The 22,471-nt window shown below is 40.0% G+C and overlaps 1 protein-coding gene across 1 annotated transcript in view; it reads right to left on the reverse strand.

Annotated features, from left to right (window-relative positions):
* LOC126336485 (dynein axonemal heavy chain 7) overlaps window positions 1–8,008 on the reverse strand; it is a 978,012-nt gene extending 970,004 nt beyond the window's left edge. Inside the window, exon 1 of the mRNA XM_050000228.1 lies at window positions 7,902–8,008. The gene's annotated coding sequence lies outside the window, so the exon portion shown is untranslated. The remainder of the gene's footprint in view (window positions 1–7,901) is intronic.
* Window positions 8,009–22,471: the final 14,463 nt, after the last annotated feature.

The following is a 22,471-nucleotide window of genomic DNA, read 5'->3' on the forward strand; positions in this document are numbered from 1 at the left end:
TGCACGCGATATTTGTTTTACATCGTAAATGTTACACTGTTTTAGTGAACAACACAGCTTAAGGAACGCAACTTCAAACGTTTTTATAGTCTTAAATGCGTATTTGATACAGTAATACGACACTAGAATATGACGCTTCTGGCCTCAGTACTGTAATTCCTTTTTTGTTTATACACTTCGAATAACCGAGAAGTATGTGCTATGAAGAGCGAGCTTTCATAATCCATTTCTATTCACTTTCATTCTGTTTGTGTCGATAATTCGCCGATAAAGCCAGAACTTCAAAAGCAATGATTGATAGTTTAGAGGCACCGATTTGTATTCGCTGCATTTTCAAGTCAAATGCAAATTTTAAATGTTCAAGTTTGCAAGAAACTTATCTCATATTCTTTGGTGTCCCATAGATGTATGCAGGGATGATATAAACAAGCCAGCTGTCATGTCAACAAAGTGAAAGATTCGTTAAATTACGAAGGAAATGAACTGAATTTTAGATTGTCAGGCCCACTGTAGTTTACACATCTGCTTTGTTTTTTAATTGTACCTACCACGTGACATTCAGTGTGGCAAATAATAGCAATTTACAGGATAAAATAGTAAAACAATGATTAATGTAATGATCTACATAGGCTGGACTTAGATAGGGAACTTTGCTTTAACAAATATATCACCCTTTAAGTACTTATAATTTAACCACTGTAACAGGTGTTCCACACATTTTACTGAAGATTTAATTAACTACATGTAGTTACATTACTTGTATACTAAATTATTGCATTTTAAAACATTAGTCCCCATTTCCAGGATATTTCTTGCCAGGATTTTTCAGTTACTTGGGAATAACCAAACAATGAAAACCAAGTGTATTGCTCACCTCCAGAGAGCTCTTCGCGTTGGACTGATAGGAAATCTAAAGTCAAATCACAGAAATAAAACCATACTGTAAAACTTTACAGTGCATCGGAATTTCAAGTGTATATAAGAAATGTGCTCTTACATAAGTCCACTTATGAATGAAATGTGATTTGTTTAAACTTTAGACTACAATCAGAACGATTATTACCCCCGTAAGCGAAGCAAGCCGGCATTTTTTTCAGAACACTTCACGACTACACGGAATTAACTCACCAGAAGCGAGTGTTTTGGGGTAGCTAATATGGCGGATCTTCACTTGGGTCGGCTTCAAGTTTGTGATGTCATGACAACTCATCTTATTTTTACCTCCATAGACCCAGCTATCCCCTTCAGGTACAGCGAGTTTTGCTGTTATGTGACCTCGATGCCTGGACTCCAACTAGACTGTGAACTACATTTTTGGTCTCCTGACGCACAGTCGAATTTGACTCCCGACGTCCTCTGCGCCCTTTTATGCTCTTTTGTTTTTCAGAGCTGGCAGTGATATTCTGCGAAACGTAAATTCTTTCTGCGTTTTCCATATCTGGTAGATGTGCCGGTGGTCTATGGCTGTAGGCAGAATCACGAAGTTCTCATGGATTTTCTTTATCAGCAGGGAAATGTAGTATTACGGTTGGGATTCTGTTGAGCATCAAGCAGAGAGCGCGTCCTTACGGGTACTAGGGTCGGATGACTGCCATGTATACTACCGCCACATTTATATGTTGCGAATCGGCGACGGAATCTGTGGGCCAGGTGTTAGACTGCCTCCTTTCTGCGCCTCCGTACACGCTGAACGAGGAAGTGACAGAAAAAGACGTTACTTCTTCACGTTTTTGTTGAAGTTCGTATCCATCTTGACCACAGACAGGCGCCGAAACCGTGCCTCACCAAGGAATAGGCAAAATTTCCTATCAACAACGACAGCTGAGAAAACACAAAATATATAGTGATATCTAAAGCTGAAGCATTTCTCTTCGCGGTCTGCAATATTAAATCTGTTGTTAGGTGGAGTTCGAGAGAATTATGTAATGAATAAAAACATTAAAAAAAAAACACTGTACCCAAGTTCCAGGAGGGGCAACTGCACACCCCCCACCCTCTTTCCCTCCTTCCTGTTCCCTCTACCCCCCACCCTCACACCACCACTCAGCCATTCTCCCTTGCAGACGCCTATGAATATAGCAACAATGTTCAGTTACAGATTTTCGTGAGCGCGACAATCGGTTAATCGGTTGAACGTGCTTTCGGATTGTTGGCAGATTTGTTTAGAATAGCCAGGAAATCTTTCGAAATTAATTAGGATGACTTGTGTCTTACAGAAGAGATTTTTTACACACTAGTTCTCTTAAGTATTCCGACATCGTACCCGGTAGCGCTGAGCAGTGGTTCCCAATCTGTAGCCCTATTCTTTATTATACACACTAGCCGGTTCCGTAAGTTAGCCTCGATAGTGACGTCATTTTCAGTTCGGTAGCCGAAGTTGCTATTCTGTACACTACTGAGGACTGTTACCGGTAAGTCTGCTTCCCGATTTTTCGTCTACTGTAGCGATAGCTGGTGAGGTGTCGGTAAGGCCGTTCATTCGGTTCGATGTGCTTTGAATGCGGAGGCAGTTTGTTATTTTAGAAATAGTGAGTGATTTTTGGTTTTGGATGTAGTCGTTCAAGAATCACAGGAACGCATCAAAGTGGAAAATCGATTAATAAATGTCATTATACATGCATTTTAGTTGAGAATCATGGAAGTGGACATGGTGCACCGTAGCAATGAAGGTGAACCAGATAACTGGAGGAAATGAGGAGCCATGGAATTCGATAACTTAATCTGCGGGACGAGACGAACGAACCTTTTCGAAATGCCCGAGAGCAACTTTGTGGTGAGGTACTGACTGAGCAGGGTAGTTATTCTGAGGAAGCCACGCATACTGGTCGAAATTGATCAATAATAAAGAGTCTCACTGCATCCTGGTTTTGTTACATGTACAGCACACAATACACACACACGATGGCAAAATGTGAAGCCATTTCAGTGTCACTGGGCTGTGAACGTACTAACCTCCTTTTCTTCCGCCATTTCCACTGATATGTTCAACACTATTCACTGTAAACACACTTATCGAAATTAACAATGGGAAAAGCGTGTTTGTTAGTTGTATCATCTGGCTGCATTAGGTGTGGGTAACTGTGCATGCTGCAGTGCGCAGTATAGGGTGCACAGACATTGGCTGAGCATGCCTACAGCTATGATCACATGTGTTTGATAGGCTGGCGTGAAGAGACACGGCAACATGGCACGGGTCTACCTCAGTACATTGGAAACCATACCGATTCACTAGCGAAGGGCTTACAGAACTGCACAGTAACTCTACCACTAACTGCGCTCACCTACCGATCCGATTGCCAGACCGAACGAACAGGGCTGTTGGGAAGGGGGTGGGAGGCTAAAACGAAAATTTATGAGGGTAAAAACCAGATGGACTCCTTTAAGATTTAATAACCACTCTACACTAATTTGTTAAAAGACTCAAAATTTCGGTACACTGTAATACGGTATATACCATTATCAGCTGCATGCTATCTATACTTCCAAATATTTCCATGTATGGGATCGTCAGCAATAAGGCACAAATCAATGTTGCTTCTGCATTTGTTCTAATATCATCTGTCTGCCTTCCACAAGTTTGTCTTCTCAGTTTTTTCTTATTGCTTGGAATCCAGAAAAGAATTTCCTTTGCCCATCTAGCATCAATTGTCCTGGCTACTGTCCAGCCAACTTTATATTTTGATCACTTTCATAGTTATGTCCCACAGTCTAACTTGTTCTCTAATCCATTCATTTTAATTTCAGAAAAGTTGCTCTACTGAGAATGCTATTTACACGTTCACTTACCGAATTTTACAGGCATTAAATAACAAATAGTGCTGGATGATGTTTTCTGGGACCTATCCAAGGCATTTGAATGTGTGAATCACTACATACTCCTAGATAAACAGAGGCATCGTGGGACTTATGGTATAGCCAATCAATGGATAATGTTGTATCCCACCAAAATAATGCAGAAAGTTGTACTCAGTAATGTAACACATGTAGTCTGGAGACATTATTCTGGCAGGGGAGAAATCACATATGGGGTTTCCCAAGGCTCAATCTTAGGTCCGCTGTTGCTCCTCACATACGTAAACAAGCTTCTGTCTAATAAAGAACAAGCAGACATAGTTCTCATTGCAGATGCCAGTAGTATTGTGATCAGTCCAAGTTATGTATGTTATCTTTCGAGAAACCTGGGACTCAACTACTTCTCGATCACAAGGGATGAAGAAACTGCTAATAGTTTACTACAAATCTAGTAAGTAATATAATCAATTTATTATACCTATAATTTTTAAACATACCATAATTAATTTTCATATTATTTTAACATGAAACAAAAAAGAAAGTCTTTTCCTTCTCATTCTCATTTGTAATGCATGGATTTGCCATTTGAAGGTGAAATACATTTTTAAATGACCGTTACAGATAATATAATAAGTTCAAGTCAAAGTTCAAACAAAAAGGAGAGATTATAAATCCCGATCAAAATTTACAACGGTAATAACAAGAAATAATTAAATCCAGCACATGCATTCTGTAAATCGCAGAATTTATTGTACAACAGATCTTCATTCAGATAGATATTCAGTTTGTTGGCAACCTTTAAAAAACTGCCACTGCAGATGGAAATATTCTTGTTCCTTAAGTGAAAAATTTGTTAGCAGATTGGGCACTTTATTCTGAGAAAAATCGTAGCTTTGGGACGCATAATCAATGCAACGTGGCGACAAGAAAGATGGTAAATCATCCTGAAAACCCAACCTATGTGGTTTCGGCATTACTTCCAGGATTTCGTGAACTTTTTAACCTAAGAATTTATCTTGTTTCCTGATCGCTAATTTGCTGTTGGTGTCCTTTATTATGCCGTCCAACGTCACAAAAGTAACTAAGCTGTTTTCCAGTTTCCTAATAGTAGTTTCAAATGGGGCAAAACATGCTGCAGAGAACGTAGACAGCATTCAGGAAGTGAATGTTGAATTTCTTCAGCATCATGCTTCCCATCTGATGTAACAAACTGCCAGATAAATCTTGGAATAAAATATGACTTGATGGCAGGCGAGCGGTATACATTTCTGCCAACTGCAGGAGGTAGCAGGAGGCATCTTATACTGACGTGTCGTAATTTTTTATAAGTGAAAATATCAGTGACTAAACATTTAATCCAGAAGGACCAAAGTCACTGTTGATTTTGAGAATAGATGCCTCTATATCAAAATTAAATGTTTTAAGACCGTGTTCTACAATATTATTTTGTGACATGGTAATTGCAATGGAGTACTTTCGTTTTTCAGTAAGACACAAACCGAATTGTTTTTGTCATAGTCCTCGGGAGCACCGTCAGCAATGGATGCACTTACTTGATTCAGCTGAAAGCCATTAGATTCTGTAATGTTCTTTAATGCATGGAAAACATCTTTATGGGTTTCTTTGGAGTCCTCATAAAAAGCTAGCACTCTCTGACATATCCTGTGGTACTGGACTGCATATGGAAAACTTTTTATATTTTCTCGATTTGAAGTATCTGAGGACGCAGAAAAATTAAAGGCTTTATGAAACTCACCTATGACTACATCTTGAATCAAGTGCGCCTATACGAAAGTTTGTATGGGGGTGGGGGGTGGTGCTAGATCTGCGGGTATGGATTAATGAAGTATTTTTATTATTTTAGAAGAGGAATGGGACTTCTAAGCACCCAAACAAAAGTTCCCGTTCCGAGCCTATTAGAAACCTGCATAATACTGACTTTTAATTTATTCTGTTAAAGGAAAAACACCCACTACGTTACATTTTTTCTTTCTCCTGAGAGCCGGGCAGGGGGGGGGGGGAGGGGGAGGTCCGAGGGCAGCCTTCCCTTGCCCCCAGATATGGGCCTCCTTGTCGTGAGTGCATGGACCAAGAATATTTTCTGAGATAAAGCCTTAGTTCTTCCACAAGAAATTTTAGATACAGAAGTACTATCGAGAAACAAGGAACGATCCAGTTTCATTTGGCAGTCCAATGAGTTGTACTTAATGCCATGTTATACAATGCGATAAACTTCAGCGAGTATCAAGGAACCTTTCTCAGACGTATGTTTCTTCACAAATTACGTTTTAATTGTTTTATTTTTACTACAATGTGCTGTTGTGCCAGAATGTTTTTTTGTGTGTTCGTATGACTTACTATTGCTTTTCTTCCTTTAAATATGATAGGAAACGTGGTGGGGCAAATCACACACACTGCTGTGAAGTTGTTTTCGTTCATCAATCAGAAGGAAAAAATATTCGTTATCTAGTCAGTCTTTGTTGAGGGCCACAAATCTTTTAACTTATTTCTTCGGAACAGACGAACTTGACAAACTGTCACTATTATATTAGAGAAAGGACGAAACATCTTCCCCGAACTTCGATTCTTCCTAATCCTAAATTTGTGAAACTGGACTTGAAAAGTGCAACTGCTCAATAATCTTTAATTGAAAAAAAAAACATATATGTATTTAGAATCATATATAGTAATCGAGGAGCAAATTCACATATAATTCTTTCTCCTCGTTCGCATGATTCGCAAATTTGGCACAAGGCGGGATAAAAGCGTGTCCCGAGTCCCTGTACTGGGCATCCTGGACAGTCCTTGAAATACTAGTACAATTCCGCCAAAAAGCGAAAGGGTGGTATCCCTAATCCAAGCGTACATACAGGAACTAAAGAAATGATAAATAATGTCCTTAAAAGTATCATTGACTGGTGTTGTGGCAAATATCCTACCCTCAATATTAAAAAGACACAACATGTGCAGTTCTACACAACTTGAGGTACTGCACCAATCATAAGTGTATCACGTGGCAAGGAAATAATAAATAGGGTGATAACTTCAAAATTCTTACTTTTGCACATTGATGAGAATTTAAACTGAAAAAGCACATTTTGACCTCCTAAAACAACTGAGTTCAGCCACATTTGCATTTAGAATCATTGCAAATCTCGAGGAGAGACAAATCAGTAAGTTGACATATTTTGCATATTTTCATTGAATATTTTGCATATTTTCATTGAATATTTTGCATATTTTCATTGAATAATGTCACATGGAATAATGTTCTGGAGTAACGAATCTTTCAGAGAGAAAGTCTTCATTGCTGAAAAATGTGCTGTAAGAATAATGTGGTGCTCGCCCATCATCATGTTGCGGACAGATGTTCAAAGAGAGAGGCATTTTGACTGCTGCTTCTCAGAATATTTATTCCTTCACGAACTTTGTTGTAAATAACCCACTGCAGTTTAAAAGGAACAGTTATGTACATAATTAAGTTACCAGAAGGAAAATGACATTCATTACAAACGTAACAGTTGTCGTTAGCATAAAAGAGGGTGCACTACGCCATAATCAAAATGTTTCCTCACTTAGCAACTGGCATGAAATGTTTGACAGACAGCAAAGCACAATTTGAAAATAAACTGAGAAAATTTCCCTTTGGTTCAGTAGAAGAATTTCTGCTATCTTAATACGTGAAAGGTAGTGGGTAGGAATTGTTAGCTCATATATGTTTCCTTTCTCTTTTTCTCTGGGAGAGACAGGAAAGGAGAGTTATTAGTTTAACGTTGCACTGATATTTTCACGATAAGTTGTAATGATAGGAACGAGTCATTTTATATGCACATCACAAATTATTTGTAAATTGGCTGATGATGATTCGCAGTGCTGTGGATTAAAAGCGTCACAGAACGAAATATTTGCTATCATAAATAGAAGAGATTAAAATTCATTAAAGGACACAGTGCATAATTAACTGAGCAAATTATTACTACTATGTATAAATGACATGTTCTACATGCTGGAGGATTTCCCAGCCATGGGTCTCTAGGAACGAAAGTACACCTAATATAATCTAATACTACGCTGTCAATTCATAAGACGAAAATGATGCTCCGGCTTACCTTCGAAATAGTTTGTTTTGCAGGGATCTTCTTTGATTTCGCTTTGGTGTGAGGTGTTGGCTTCCGCAGCACACTCTTGGGAAGCGTGTACAATTCATGGGAGGGGATCATCAATTCCTCCGTGTTAAGAAGCTTCCGAGACTTGACCGCTTTCTCATCAGACTTCTTAGGTGGAGTTGTTCGTTTTATGGCACTTTTGTGATGTTGAGATGAACCCTCCATCATGTAAAGATCCTGAAAAATAAATGTTGTTATTTTCATTCTGTGACCCGTGTCACTGTACAATTACTACAACCAGGAATGGTATTTCGCAGTTCGAACATATTAATGGAACGCATGGTCTCGTTCAATGCTGTAGAGTATCGTGAGTAAAGAATTATTAAGATGACTGCACGGAAGATTTATCAAACAAAATGGCAAATAATTTGAAACCGGCGGTTTTGTTATCATGCAAACTCTAGTGACATACTGTACTCAGAAATTAGCAAAATTTAAAATGCTTTATGTGTATGTTTGGTGCTTACTGGCGATCAATAAAATGTGTGTGTGTGTGTGTGTGTGTGTGTAAGTGCGTGTGTCAAAATGTTGTATGGAAACGATTCGTTTCAATCGTTCAACTAATTCTTCGTTTGTACGCAGTTGCACCCGTATGTATGAACTTATTTCTATCATCATTGATTCTGCCTCGGTGTGGACACATACAACACACGGTGCCGAACTGTCGGAGTCCGCTTACAAGGTTGCGACGTTATGCTAAAATCACTGAAGACATTAATTTCAGTGTTTCCCAGCCTCTACACACAATTGCTTCGTTCTGAAGATGCGAGCCTTCTACGAATAAATCACAAGTAGTATTTTATACATTGGTGTAACTAGAGATGGAACGATCGTCAAGCCGCAATAAGACAGAGGAACAGAATGTTAGTTTGTTAAACAGCCATGACGACAGTTACACCAAAGCTTCAAGATCAATTTAAAAATAAAACGAAATCACAATAATCATCCGTGGGCTTGAACATTTGCAAAATAGATTATAATACATCTTAGTTTAGTAGTTAACAAACTACTCTCCCTGGGACAATAAGTTACCCGAAATACCTGTATTGTGACGTGTCCACTGAAACGCACGGACACTGGGTAAAGAATGACTTGCTTTAAAATTAACACTAAGCAACATTTTGGAATACTTGTGATGCTGTTGACTCAAATGTAGGCATACATTTTCTTAAACATTAGTAACGCATGCCTTATATCCCAGTAACGTGCCTTCTACTTTGCGTACTCATTCTGCTAGAAGTTAGAGTAGCCACTTCGTTCCGTTGTTTCTCGTTGCTCTTGGCTCTATAAATCGTTACGTCACTAAACTACTACAGATCAAGGCAGTGCAGGTCAATATTGGTGCAGAATAACTCATTGTGCCACAACCAGAAACGATAGAAACTGGTGATATTAGAACATTTAATGACAGATATGCTTCTAAGCGGCGTCTATAATACGCTTCAAGTCGTATTTTGGGGCGTAAGTAACCTGGAGTTTTAGTAGTGCTGTTAAATCCAGGCACAAAACACAGAAATTGCGCTATCTTACCTTTCACAGTCAGTTCCTTATTCTGAAATACCAGACAAAATCAGGGGAATCGTATTTTGTAGCGTCTGCAGGTAACATGAATGTGTTACCATAGCAACCAAACAGCGCAAGGAGGTCCTGGGAACCGATATACCTTCTGCATTGAACCAAAACGTAAAAGGGTAGAATCTCCTACTTTCACTTGCCAATAATAATAATAATAAAAAATTTTAAATCGAAATACATCCCGCTGAGCCACTGAGCACTCTGACAGACACTCAGAAGTAACATTACGAAATAAATATCCCACACTGCAGTTTCACAGGAGTGACACTTGTCTTTAAAAAATGTACTAGAAAACTCGACGAATAATACAATACAGATCGTAAATGACTAGTTCTACTAATTTAGACTCCAGAACAGTTGCAAACGCGGACGAATTCTGTGACTTCTGGCGTGTGTGACGTTTCAATGGATTAAGTTTGGATATCGAGCTGGTGAACAGCAAGCAGTCCGGTTCCTTATACGGTCGAGGTGTTCTGTTTTTAATTTTTGCATTTTAAATCCTGCTTCTCCGTGCACTGAAAATCAATACTGGCATGTTACTTGTCCCCAATAATCTCACTCAGTAAAGTCTTTTCTTCCAAAAGGAAACAAATTGTCCAGCAAATAAAGTGATATTTCCGCAAATTATGTAACAGTACATTAAAAATATAATTTGAATAATGAAACATGATTAACTACCAAATGCATAAAAAGATCCTGATATAAAAATATACAGAAGTCAATGACCTACACGTCAATTATATCATCGTCAACAATTTTACACCTACTCTTGAAAACTTTTTAATTCCTTACAGCCTTTAGTTATAGTGTTACACATATTCATGTTGCTACTGCATGTTTTCTACTTTCATTAGGTCGTCTTCTTGGTACTTTGCTCCTCTGTACAGGTACAATTTTATTCCTTGCATAAAGGAATGCTCTTTCGAGTTTTGTGTTCATTCTTTCTTGGTAATGGACAGCTCTTTGTGCAGTAATTATAAAGTTTTTTATGCACGTAACTGATTGGTGAACGTACTCACATGATGCAGTCAAAAGCCCCAATGTTTTTAACAGATCCCAACGATGAGTCTGAATACTGTTTTTGGTTATTATTCGTAAGATCCTTTTCTGTATTTAGAAACACTGTGTCCGTATTTCGTGCGTTTGTTCCCCAAGGAAGAATGCTGTAGCTAAGAACTGAGGGTATGTACGAATAGTATGTAGCTGAAAGACTCCCTGTTGCTAATTGAGAAGACCAACGGCGTAACATGTTGAAGATATTTTGAAACTTCGTGGAGGATTAAAACTGTGTCCTGAATCTACGCTCGACCTCGGAATCTTTACCCTTTGAGCACAAGTGCTTTACCAAGTGAGCTACTCAATCGGGACTCACCGAGATTCGTACTTGGGGCTTTTTCCTTTCGCGGACAAGTGTTCTACCGACTAAGCTTCTTAAGCGCTCAGCATGACTCCTCACAGCTTTACGTCCACCACTACCTCGCCTCCTACCTTTCAAACTTCACAGGAGCTCTCCTGCGTACCTTGAAAGACTAGCACTCCTGGGAGAGAGGATATTGCGGACAAATGGGTTAACCATAGATTGGTGAATGTTTCCAGAATGGCAGAGCGTTTGCCCACGAAAGGAAAAAGTCCCGAATCCAAGCCTCGCTCCGGCACAGAGTTTTAATGTGCCATGAAGTTTCATATCGGCGCACACTCCGCTGCAGCGTGGAAATTTTCATTCGATAACATTTTATTTGCAGATTCTTTGTGGCTTCACACCATTTAAACTGACATTCAATACTCATTCCTATGAATTTTTATGTCTGTTATGTTATGTCTCTAGATAACACATGGCGTACACATTTAATTTAACAACGTCATCTTCGATATTCTGAAACTAATGACATTCGTTTTCCACGTATTCGACGTAATTTTATTGCGTATTGACCTATACTTAATTTTGTTGAGAGTTAATTTTTTTCTTCTTACAGGAGTTCTCTAGGTTTTTGATTTTTTACAGTGACTGCAATGCTGCTGTGATGAATAAGAGACTTTTTTCCCGTGACAAAGTTATTGTAGTATATCCGACAGTATTGTTCCTAATAACGTACCGAGAGGAACTCCTATACAACGTATTTTGACTGTGATAAATGCTTCACTAAAAATTTAGCCTTATTTGAGTTTTGAGTTATCTTGCACACTATCTACTACGTAAGTTTCGAACCAGCCATCAGCTACACCTCTTATTCCTAATGATTCTGGCTATATAGTAGAATCTTATCGTCAACAGAATCAAAGACTTGGGCAGATCTAAGAATATACTTGTCACTCAATCATTATTGCCAAGGGCAACACGTGCCACTTTTGTAAATAAGTGTATTACTGTAGCTGATTCTTACTCCTACCACTTGAGAACCGAAACTGTGCTGCACTTAAAAGGTTGTATTTATTTAAGTAACTCATTAATCTGTCATTTACAACTGATCCTTTTATTGGTGAGAATGGTAAGAGCACGGAAATGAGCCTATAGTTTTCTATGTCTTCTGCAGTAGGCTACCTTACTTTAGCACAGAAATCATTCATCTCTGTTTTAAATACTCTTTTATGTACTCATTTTCGGAAAACAAATTGGTACTTCATATAGGCGTGCTGACATTTTATTTTTCAGTTTTTTAAAACTGATATTGACTTCGTACTCTTTGTTTGGTAATAACATCACTATATTTAGTACACAATTATTTACAATGTTTTGGGAATTTGTGTTATAATTTTTCGGCTATATTTGAGGAATGCTCGCTCCCAAAGCCTGTTAGCTTTTTATTACTTTATCCCTCTCTCTTATTTGTGTTTTGTTATACTTTTGTTGGTTTCTTCCCGTGTCCCGTTTTATGACATCCAAGACTACTTTGCTTTTATTCTCTGCATTATTTATTATTTTGTCACTAAATAATAACAATAAGGTTGCATGGCTCAACGGCTGAAGCAAATCTTTCAAGCGAACGCTATTTTGGCCACTTGCGTGTCCCTGAACTAATCGGGCCCAACATCGCTTAACTTAGGTAATCGGATGAGAGCCTTGACATTGGCTTGTCATTAGATGACTTGTTTGGAGTACTTGTGACCCTCCTGTAAATAATTTTGTACTCGAGGTAATATTTAAGATCTCTGGCTCATTGTGATCTATTTTCATGGAACTAAGGTGTTAAGGATCTGGGAGGACTTCCAGATACCTGCTGTTATTCATTTGTTTTTGTGAGATATTGCTACTAACGTGGATACTTTTTGAAACGTCTCACCAAAATTCTGTTTAAATATGTTTGAGAACTTCGAATGTATCTTAATTTCTTTACGCCCTTCATGCGAAATTTGGTTTGCTTCCCCCCCCCCCCCCCCCCCCCCCGCCAAAAAAGTCTTGCATTTTCTCTTCTGGTAAAAATCTTCTGTTAGCCTGCAGCTTAGGTATGTTCCGCTAGCATTCCACTAACACACATTCCTTGTCCTTTTTCCCTGCTTAAGGTTTTGAAATGCACTCTAGAATTGCTCGGGACAGTTTTGGTGATATAGAAGCTCCTTTGTTTTACAACAAGAATTAGTCATACAACCTTCCGTTCTGTTTATTTTCAGTGCTCCTTATACCGGAGAATAATTTTTTTTCTGGGTTACTGGAATTGGGGATGGATTCATAATTTACAACCAAAGACGAAAAGAAAAGTTTACAGAGATACATGCCAAGTCTACTGTTGGACAAATGTTCTGAAGATATAGTGTAATGATAAATAACACTGTCAATTGATCCCCATTGGCAATGATCATCAAACCATAAACGTTACCAATCGCGCCGGCCGCGGTGGTCTCGCGGTTCTAGGCGCGCAGTCAGGAACCGTGCGACTGCTACGGTCGCAGGTTCGAATCCTGCCTCGGGCATGGATGTGTGTGATGTCCTTAGGTTAGTTAGGTTTAAGTAGTTCTAAGTTCTAGGGGACTAATGACCACAGCAGTTGAGTCCCATAGTGCTCAGAGCCATTTGAACCATTTTCGTTACCAATCCTCATTTCACATGCGGCACTGTCTATAGGATATACATCATATCACTCTACCCACTCACAACCGCGTAAGGCAAAATAACTTTCGATTAAACCTCAAGTCGTTACCCCAGTCAAGGTATGTCGATAATCCCTTTTTCCGCAACGACTCCTTACGTCCCGTACCTACAACTGAAGACATGATTTCCTTAAATAAAGCAGATATCAAGAACTGTATCTCTTCGATCGTCTCCGTATATTGCAACGGTTTTCTGAAGCTGCCTCCTTTATTGTTCACTTTAATCCTATTTACATACCCTAAAACATTATATCCTCGGTATCCTTAAGGCTCTTTAGATGAACATTCTACAACGGTACGGCAGGTTTTCTCCCACAACCTTGATCAAATTAGCTACATCTCCGCCTTTGATGATCCCGAAATTCATGGGATATTGAACTCTGATCTTTCTTTCGAATTACCTCCACGTGATTGCTTCTCTCGTTACACTGTTTTAAGTCTTCGCTCCTCTAAGTTATCATTGTCGCTACATTATGATACATTATTTATCATAAGATATGAAGGACTAGATGACTGCATATCAATATTTGTCTCCTCACCATACTACTAGATCATATTTCCACATCACACACGTTCTTTCAGCGGTAAAACAAATTTAAACTTTTACAGCCTGTTAATTTGTAGCGCCTTCCTGATGACCGGTCACAAAACGGTGCCAACCAATTCTGAAACGAGTAAATAACAAAAACCAAAGAACCAAAGAACCAAAAATGATGGCGCGCTCATGAAGGACGGACGCAGGGTCTCTACCAGCCTGTGTGTGACGGTTCCGTCTGAGTGGTCTCCGCTGTCCGTTACGCTTTCTCGGCCGAGTGAACATTGCAGCTGCGTGGTCAGGTCACGCTATACACTACTTCTGGAAGCAAGAGACCGCAACCAAAGAATCGCTGTGATCTGGGTAAAAGCGCACAGTAGGATCATTGGTAGTGAAAAGTCGAATCAGTTGTCCATTCAAGCAGCTATGTGTGCACTGAAGTACAGCTGCAAAGCACCGATCTTCAATTTAACGTTCCATGTAAAAAACAGATGATAAATTAGGGTGACCAGACGTCCGGATTAATCCGGACATGTCCTCCTTTTTAGCTCTTTGTCCGGGGTCCGGGAGGATTTTTACAGAGTCCGGCTTTTTCGTAAAGTTTAGCGTAATACAGTTAAATTTATAATTCGTACCGTTCTATTGCTCTTTTCTTAAATACTTTAACTATTGGGGTGTTAGCAGGTGGCACCAGGATCGTCGATGTTATCGTTGATCGACCTATAAGCGAATGATGATGATGATGATGATGATGATGATGAATCCCATACTTCTTTACAGAGCGTAGGGGAACGACGCGGGGGACCCGCGCCGCCTTACTAGGCAAGGTCCTAGTGGAGGTGGTTTGCATTGCCTTCCTCCGACCGTAATGGGGATGAATGATGATGATGAAGATGACACAACAACACCCAGTCATCTCGAGGCAAGGAAAATCCCTGACCCCGCCGGGAATCGAACCCGCGACCCCGTGCTCGGGAAGCGAGAACGCTACCGCGAGACCACGAGCTGCGGACGAGCGATTGCAAGTATCGATTATTTAAAATTTTCGTTTCGTACTTCGCTTTGTATTGGCTTGGCTTCCTGTAGTGCACGTGTGATTTGTGAGTGTAATTTTTAACCGAGTGAGTTACGTAAACTATTTGGCTATGCCTAAACGAAAGTATACATTTTCTGATGTCCTTTCCTTTAAATATCCAGCTTTCAAGAAAAGGAGAAATGAATTCGAAGCGGAATGTACGATATGTGGAGCTGGAACGTACGTCTCAGTGTCCAGTAAAGTTAAGAAATAACTCGACAGATTAACTGTCATGGTTTTATTTCATTGTTTCATAGTCATTCAATTTATTTGTATTCGGAAGATTAAAGTGCAGTTTACGTGTCGTCAGGTGCTGCTTGAATTGTAGATGTTGGTAGCGGTGCGTCGAATGAAGGGAGGTCATTGGTCTTTAGTTTTTCGCATTGTAAACAGCTCCGTGTTGTTGACATAACACAACAATTGACGCCACACTGTAACCACAATCAATGTTTTTAATCTAAAATAAAAAAATATATATATATTGCTCTGAGAATCACCACCTGACCACCAGTAACAATTAACTACTAGTTTTACCGTCAATTCACGGCAGTCACGTGACTTGTCCAAAGCTGACGGGTGGTACCCTCATCTGCAATTGACCCGTTTGATGTGTCCTCTTTTTTCTTCCTTTCTCCTCCTTTTTGAAGCTGTTTGTCCTCCTTTTAAACAATTGCATCTGGTCAACCTATGATAAATGTAATATAACCACTCTTTTAGAAATAACAACGATCTTTTAAGGGAAGCACTAGACATTTATTCAGATATACCTCATCAGCAATTGCACACACTGAATAACTTTTCTATAAATTTTTCAATAAGCGCACAGTAGATTTACGAGTCATTCATAATGCTTTCAATGAGAGCATGCTGAAAAGTAACGTTTTCGAATCTTTTATGTGAAAACAAACATGATTACGAGTCTACGTCTTTCTTCTCCAAGGATACATATTTATTTTTCAACATAGCCACGGATTTCACCAAACGAGAGATCAGTTTGTTGATACTGTCACCGTAGAATATCAGACTTTGTTGACGGAGCGATGACCTCACCTCTGCCTGCACCGCTTCATCACTATCAAAGTGATATCCTCGAAGGTGTTCTTTAAGATTTGGCAACAGACGAAGTGGATCGATCACGATGACCGAGAACTCACGATCGAGGGCAAAGGAACTCGAGGCATCGGATTGCTGCAGATGTCGCAGTGGTCGTACGTGGTCCGGCATTGTCATGCTCAAGGAGAGGGTATTCCAAATGTGGAGGAAGTTTCCGAACCCTGTGCGGCATTGGGGTCCAAATACGTAGGCATAAAGAGTAAAGACAGACAATGTTAATACGGTCTGTTTTATTTTAAAAACTCTTAGCATTTTCACACAAGAATTCGGAGACATTACTTTTCAACACGGTCTTGTATGTATTGAAATACAGCAACAAAATACCGACATTTGATTTAATGTTCCATGTAGAAAACAGGAGATAAAAGTAATATGATCACTTGATTCGAAAAATCAACGTTCTGCAAAGGAAAGCACTAGATATTTATTTATTCACACGTACCTTGTAATGGTACTTGAATTACTTAACCATTACGGCACCTCAACTCAACCTCTCGATACCAGCGATATTCTACTGTGTTTCTGTTAACTACTTAACATATTTCTGAGACAACATTTAGATCTGATTTCATTTGTGATACATCGATATGTTTATATTGCAATGATATTATTCTTAAGTGTATTCTTCTTTTGTCACAATGAACTTTGACATAATTGTAGCTCTGATTTTTGGGCGCGTAAGCGATAGTTAGTGAGTTAGAGTCGGACCTTGAAAAAATCATGTCTTGGACGTCATGTTGGAAAGACGCATATCGTAGTCAGCTTATAAAATGTGAACTTCAACAGTGAGGAAGATGTTTTCAAGTATGTTTTGTATTGTGAAGGGATGTTTTGTGTGTTACGTGATATTGCAATAAAAGCAATTAAAAGGAAGTGTAACTGAAATTCGGAGTGCAGTTTTTTTTTTACATCTCTATTGTGCTAACTTTGAAAGGTTTAATCTTCAAGAATGTTTTGTGAAGCGCATCTACAAAACTTTTGAATATAAAGGAATAATACCTAGGCCTTTTTGCATCCGAGCTTGGAATCATCACCACCTAGATTTTCGACGATTGAGCCATGATTTTACAACGAGACCAGAATGAGAAACACGAAAAGATGAGTGCCTAGTTTATTCATTATTACATGAAATGATTTTATTAACTGTGCTCTAATGACACCTCCCACATAATAACCTTGTTGTTGCCCGAAAATGCAGTATTCAGCATCGTGAGCAACACCACAATCGTTATTAAATTTTGACCTTTGTTGTGGTAGGGTTGTTAGGACCTCACACTCCTTAGTAATGGCACACTTAATAACCAGAAGTTTCTCAATAACATCTGCACGACTCTACGGATGTTGCAAAAAATACTTGTATTGGATAGATGTGCGAGTTACTGCTCCTCTGGGCAGAAAAAAGTCGTAGATATTGTCCTCTAGGAAGAATACGCCGATATTGTCCAGCATGGTTGTAAATATGAGCAAAGGCACATAAAAAATCTTATAAAGATACTTGTGGGGCTGGGATGTATGCTACCTAAAAGCTGAATGATGCGACTGTCTTTGTTCTATATCAACAAATACTACTACAAGGAAATGCAGTTTTGAGAGATACAGGGACAATTAACACTTTACTTCTTACCTTTACATCTACATCCACTCTCTGCAACCCCCTACATAGTGCGAGCAAAAGAATACGAGATATTACAGCTTTTTCCATTCTCATATGGAGCTCAGGGAGTGTGAGTGCTTAAAAGCCTCATACGCGGTGTAGTCAGTATAATCTTGTCTTTCCGACCCCTACAGGAGTGATACGTAGGTGGTTGTAGTAGATATCCCTTAATTCGTGTTGTGTCCCAGGTAAAATCTACTAAATGTGAAGTCGCAATTAATTACAACTTAGAAGATTTATTCTGAAAACAAGTTGAAACACTACTCAGCGTAATCACTCGTGTCCAGGTCCGTAGCCATAGTACATATCCCGTAAACACTACCACAGCAACAGCTTCGCGACTGGGAGGAGATATGCTCCGTACTCCAACAGGCCCACCAGACGACTCCCCTTCCGGACCGCAACGACGAGACTTAATCACGTTTGGCTGCGTCCTGATTGTCTCCGTGGACTACAGCTTATGACTGCTGCGTCTCTCGTGGCGGCCCCACTGTGGTCACTTTGAAATACGCCGCGCTGCTGCAACTGGAGCGTTGGCACACAGTTGTCGAGGAGGCGATGGCCGCGACTTAACTGCGGCGACCACGCTGTATGAACGCACTACCCAACAATTCGTCCCTTGAAGCTGGTTCTAGAAACTTCCAAATACGTTTTCGCGGGATAGTTTGGGGCTTTTTCTGCATCTCCGTGACACTCTGAAGTGGATCAAACAAATCTGTGACCTTCCATGCCTGGGGCGCTCAAAGGTTTTCGTTCGCAAAACATTCTCCCCCTACTTGTGATTTTAAAGTTTTGAGGAGGTTGTCATGTACACATCATTTTCTCCTATCGCTTTCTACAGTGCACTTCTTGTAGCCGGTCAATCTTATAAACATAAGCAAGTCAACAATATAATTAGTGTGAAAGCTGTTGTGTTACGTTCTGTTGGTCTCTTTGTATTCCCTTTTTTCTCAATTAATTGTTTTCCTACCATCAACATTTCCACTTTGCGCTTTTGAATCCTACCATAGGCTTCAACATCAATTTTCAAATCGATTAACGTGGTAACTTGCACACAAGAGGCCAGTTCGAAAGCTTTTTTTCCATACAAGTGACACATATTTGGCATTCCTTCCTCACGTCGCCTACCGTCCGCTCCTTCCCTCAGACGTTGCTTGCCTTACATTAGACCGCCGCCCAGAGTGTCCCGTACAGTCGCAGTTTCGAATCCTGCCTCGGACATGGATGGTGTGTGATGTCCTTAGGTTAGTTAGGTTTAAGTAGTTGTAAGTTCTAGGGGACCGATGACCTCAGCAATTCAGTCCCATAATGCTCAGAGCCATTTGAACCATTTTTATATTAGACCCTTGGTAAGATATTTAAGAATAAATCAATATGCATTAAGGCATGGAAATGTTTTTTTTCTTTTAAAATATGTAATCATATGTATATAAAATATGTAATCGTGTAAAATATGTAAAAGAGGTCCACTATAAATATTAATAGAAGAAATAATTCATTTCAATTAAAGGTAGCTTCTGATATTTTTAACAGCTCTTAGTGGAAAGCCCACAGCTCGTGGTCGTACGGTAGCGTTCTCGCTTCCCACGCCCGGGTTGCCGGGTTCGATTCCCGGCGGGGTCAGGGATTTTTCTGCCACGTGATGACTCGGTGTTGTGTGATGTCCTTACGTTAGTTAGGTTTACGTAGTTCTAAGTTCTAGGGGACTGATGACCATAGATGTTAAGTCCCATAGTGCTCAGAGCCATTTGAACCTTTTTTTTTTCTCAGTGGAAGCAGAACGAATCCTCTGTGACAGAAAGAAATTTTTGAATATTTTTCCACTTATATTGATAGAAGATATAATTATTTCGATTAAAAGTAGTTCCTGAGATTTCTAAAACCTCCTTGTGGAATAAGAAGGCACTAGACCTATCGTATTGTTCTAGCTTCAATAAAAATGCGCCGAGTGGAGAAAACTACCTGAGTTAAACAGAGAACTGACCCGTGGCGATAACATATTAGATCTTCTAGTGACAAACAGACCCGAACTATTTGAAACAGTTAATGCAGAACAGGAAACCAGCGATCATAAAGTTCAAAACCATCGTGTAATATGCGTTACATGAGTATGTGCCAAGCAAGATCGTAAGAGATAGAAAAGAGCTACCGTGGTACAACAACCGAGTTAGAAAACAGCTGCGGAAGCAAAGGGAACTTCACAGCAAACACAAACACAGCCAAAGCCTTGCAGACAAACAAAAATTACGCGAAGCGAAATGTAGTGTGAGGAGGGCTATGCGGGAGGCATTCGAGGAATTCGAAAGTAAAGATCTGTGTAACGACTTGGCAGAAAATTCTAAGAAATTTTGGTGTTATGTCAAAGCGGTAGGTGGATCAAAATAAAATGTCCAGACACTCTGTGACCAAAATGGTACTGAAAAAGAGGATGACAGACTAAAGGCCGAAATACGAAATGTCTTTTTCCAAAGCTGTTTCACAGAGGAAGACTGCACTGTAGTTCCTTCTCTAGATTGTCGCACAGATGACAAAATGGTAGATATCGAAATAGACGACAGAGGGATAGAGAAACAATTCAAATCGCCCAAAAGAGGAATGGCCTCTGGACCTGATGGGATACCAGTTCGATTTTACACAGAGTACGCGAAGGAACTTGCTCCCCTTCTTGCATCGGTGTACCGTAGGTCTCTAGAAGAGCGTAGCGTTCCAAAGGATTGGAAAACGGCACAGGCCATTCCCATTTTCAAGAAGGGACGTCCAACAGATGTGCACAACTATAGACCTATATCTCTAACGTCGATCAGTTGTAGAATTTTGGAACACGTATTATGTTCGAGTATAATGACTTTTCTGGAGACTAGAAATCTACACTGTAGGAATCAGCATGGGTTTCGAAAAAGGTCGTGTGAAACCCAGCTCGCGCTATTCGTCCACGAGACTCAGAGGGCCATAGACACGTGTTCACAGGTAGATGCAGTGTTTCTTGACTTCCGCAAGGCGTTCGATACAGTTCCCCACATTCGTTTAATGAACAAAGTAAGAGCATACGGACTATCAGACCAATTGTGTGATTGGATTGAAGAGTTCCTAGATAACCGAACGCAGCATGTCATTCTCAATGGAGATAAGTCTTCCGAAGAAAGAGTGATTTCAGGTGTGCCGCAGGGGAGTGTCGTACGACCGTTGCTATTCACATTATACATAAATGACCTTGTGGATGACATCGGAAGTTCACCGAGGCTTTTTGCGGATGATGCTGTGGTATATCGAGAGGTTGTAACAATGAAAAATTGTACTGAAATGCAGGAGGATCTGCAGAGAATTGACGCAGGGTGCAAGGAATGGCAATTGAATCTCAATGTAGATAAGTGTAATGTGCTGCGAATACATCCCTTATCATTTAGCTACAATATAGCAGGTCAGCAACTGGAAGCAGTTAATTCCATAAATTATCTGGGAGTACGCATTAGGAGTGATTTAAGATGGAATGATCATATAAAGTTGATCGTCGGTAAAGCAGATGCCAGATTGAGATTCATTGGAAGAATCCTAAAAATGCTATCCGAAAACAAAGGAGGTAGGTTATAGCACGCTTGTTCGCCAACTGCTTGAATACTGCTCAGAGTGTGGGATCCGTACCAGATACGGTTGATAGAAGAGACGGAGAAGATCCAACGGAGAGCAGCGCGCTTCGTTACAGGATCATTTAGCAATCGCGAAAGCGTTACGGAGATGATAGATAAACTCCAGTGGAAGACTGTGAAAGAGAGACGCTCAGTAGCTCGATACGGGCTTTTGTTGAAGTTCGAGAACACACCTTCACCGAAGAGTCAAGCAGTATAATGCTCCCTCCTACGTATATCTCGCGAAGAGACCATGAGGATAAAATCAGAGAGATTAGAGCCCAGACAGAGGCAGACCGACAATCCTTCTTTCCAAGAACAATACGAGACTGGAATAGAAAGGAGAACCGATAGAGGTAGTCAAGGTACCCCCCGCCACACACCGTCAGGTGGCTTGCGGAGTATGGATGTAAATGTAGAATGAAAGGTAAAATTTTTGTGGTTTTTTTGTTTACGAAAGTAATTTATTAATTGTATGAGCCGTGTCGGATCATTCTATGTTTTTCATCCTTGCCTACTGGCGCGATCCGCCTCTGCCAATGCGCCGTGGTGGCGCCTTGGTAGAGTCTTTGATTGTAGTTCCTTGGGCAGCTTGTTGCGTCACTCATGTCGTGCGATCTGGATGGCCACATCATTCGCTCGAATTGCCCAGAATGTCCTTCAAACCAATCGCAAACAGTTGTGGCCCAGTGACTTGGCGCATTTTCATCCATAAAAATTCCATCCTTGTCTGGGACATGAAGTTCATGAACGGCTGCAAATGGTCTACAAGTAACCGAATATAACCATTTCCAATCAATGAAGGGTTCAATTGCACCAGAGGATCCGGTCCATTCTATGTAAACACAGCCCACA

This window comes from Schistocerca gregaria, chromosome 2, assembly GCF_023897955.1.
Source record: "Schistocerca gregaria isolate iqSchGreg1 chromosome 2, iqSchGreg1.2, whole genome shotgun sequence".
Taxonomy (NCBI): Eukaryota; Metazoa; Arthropoda; class Insecta; order Orthoptera; family Acrididae; genus Schistocerca; species Schistocerca gregaria.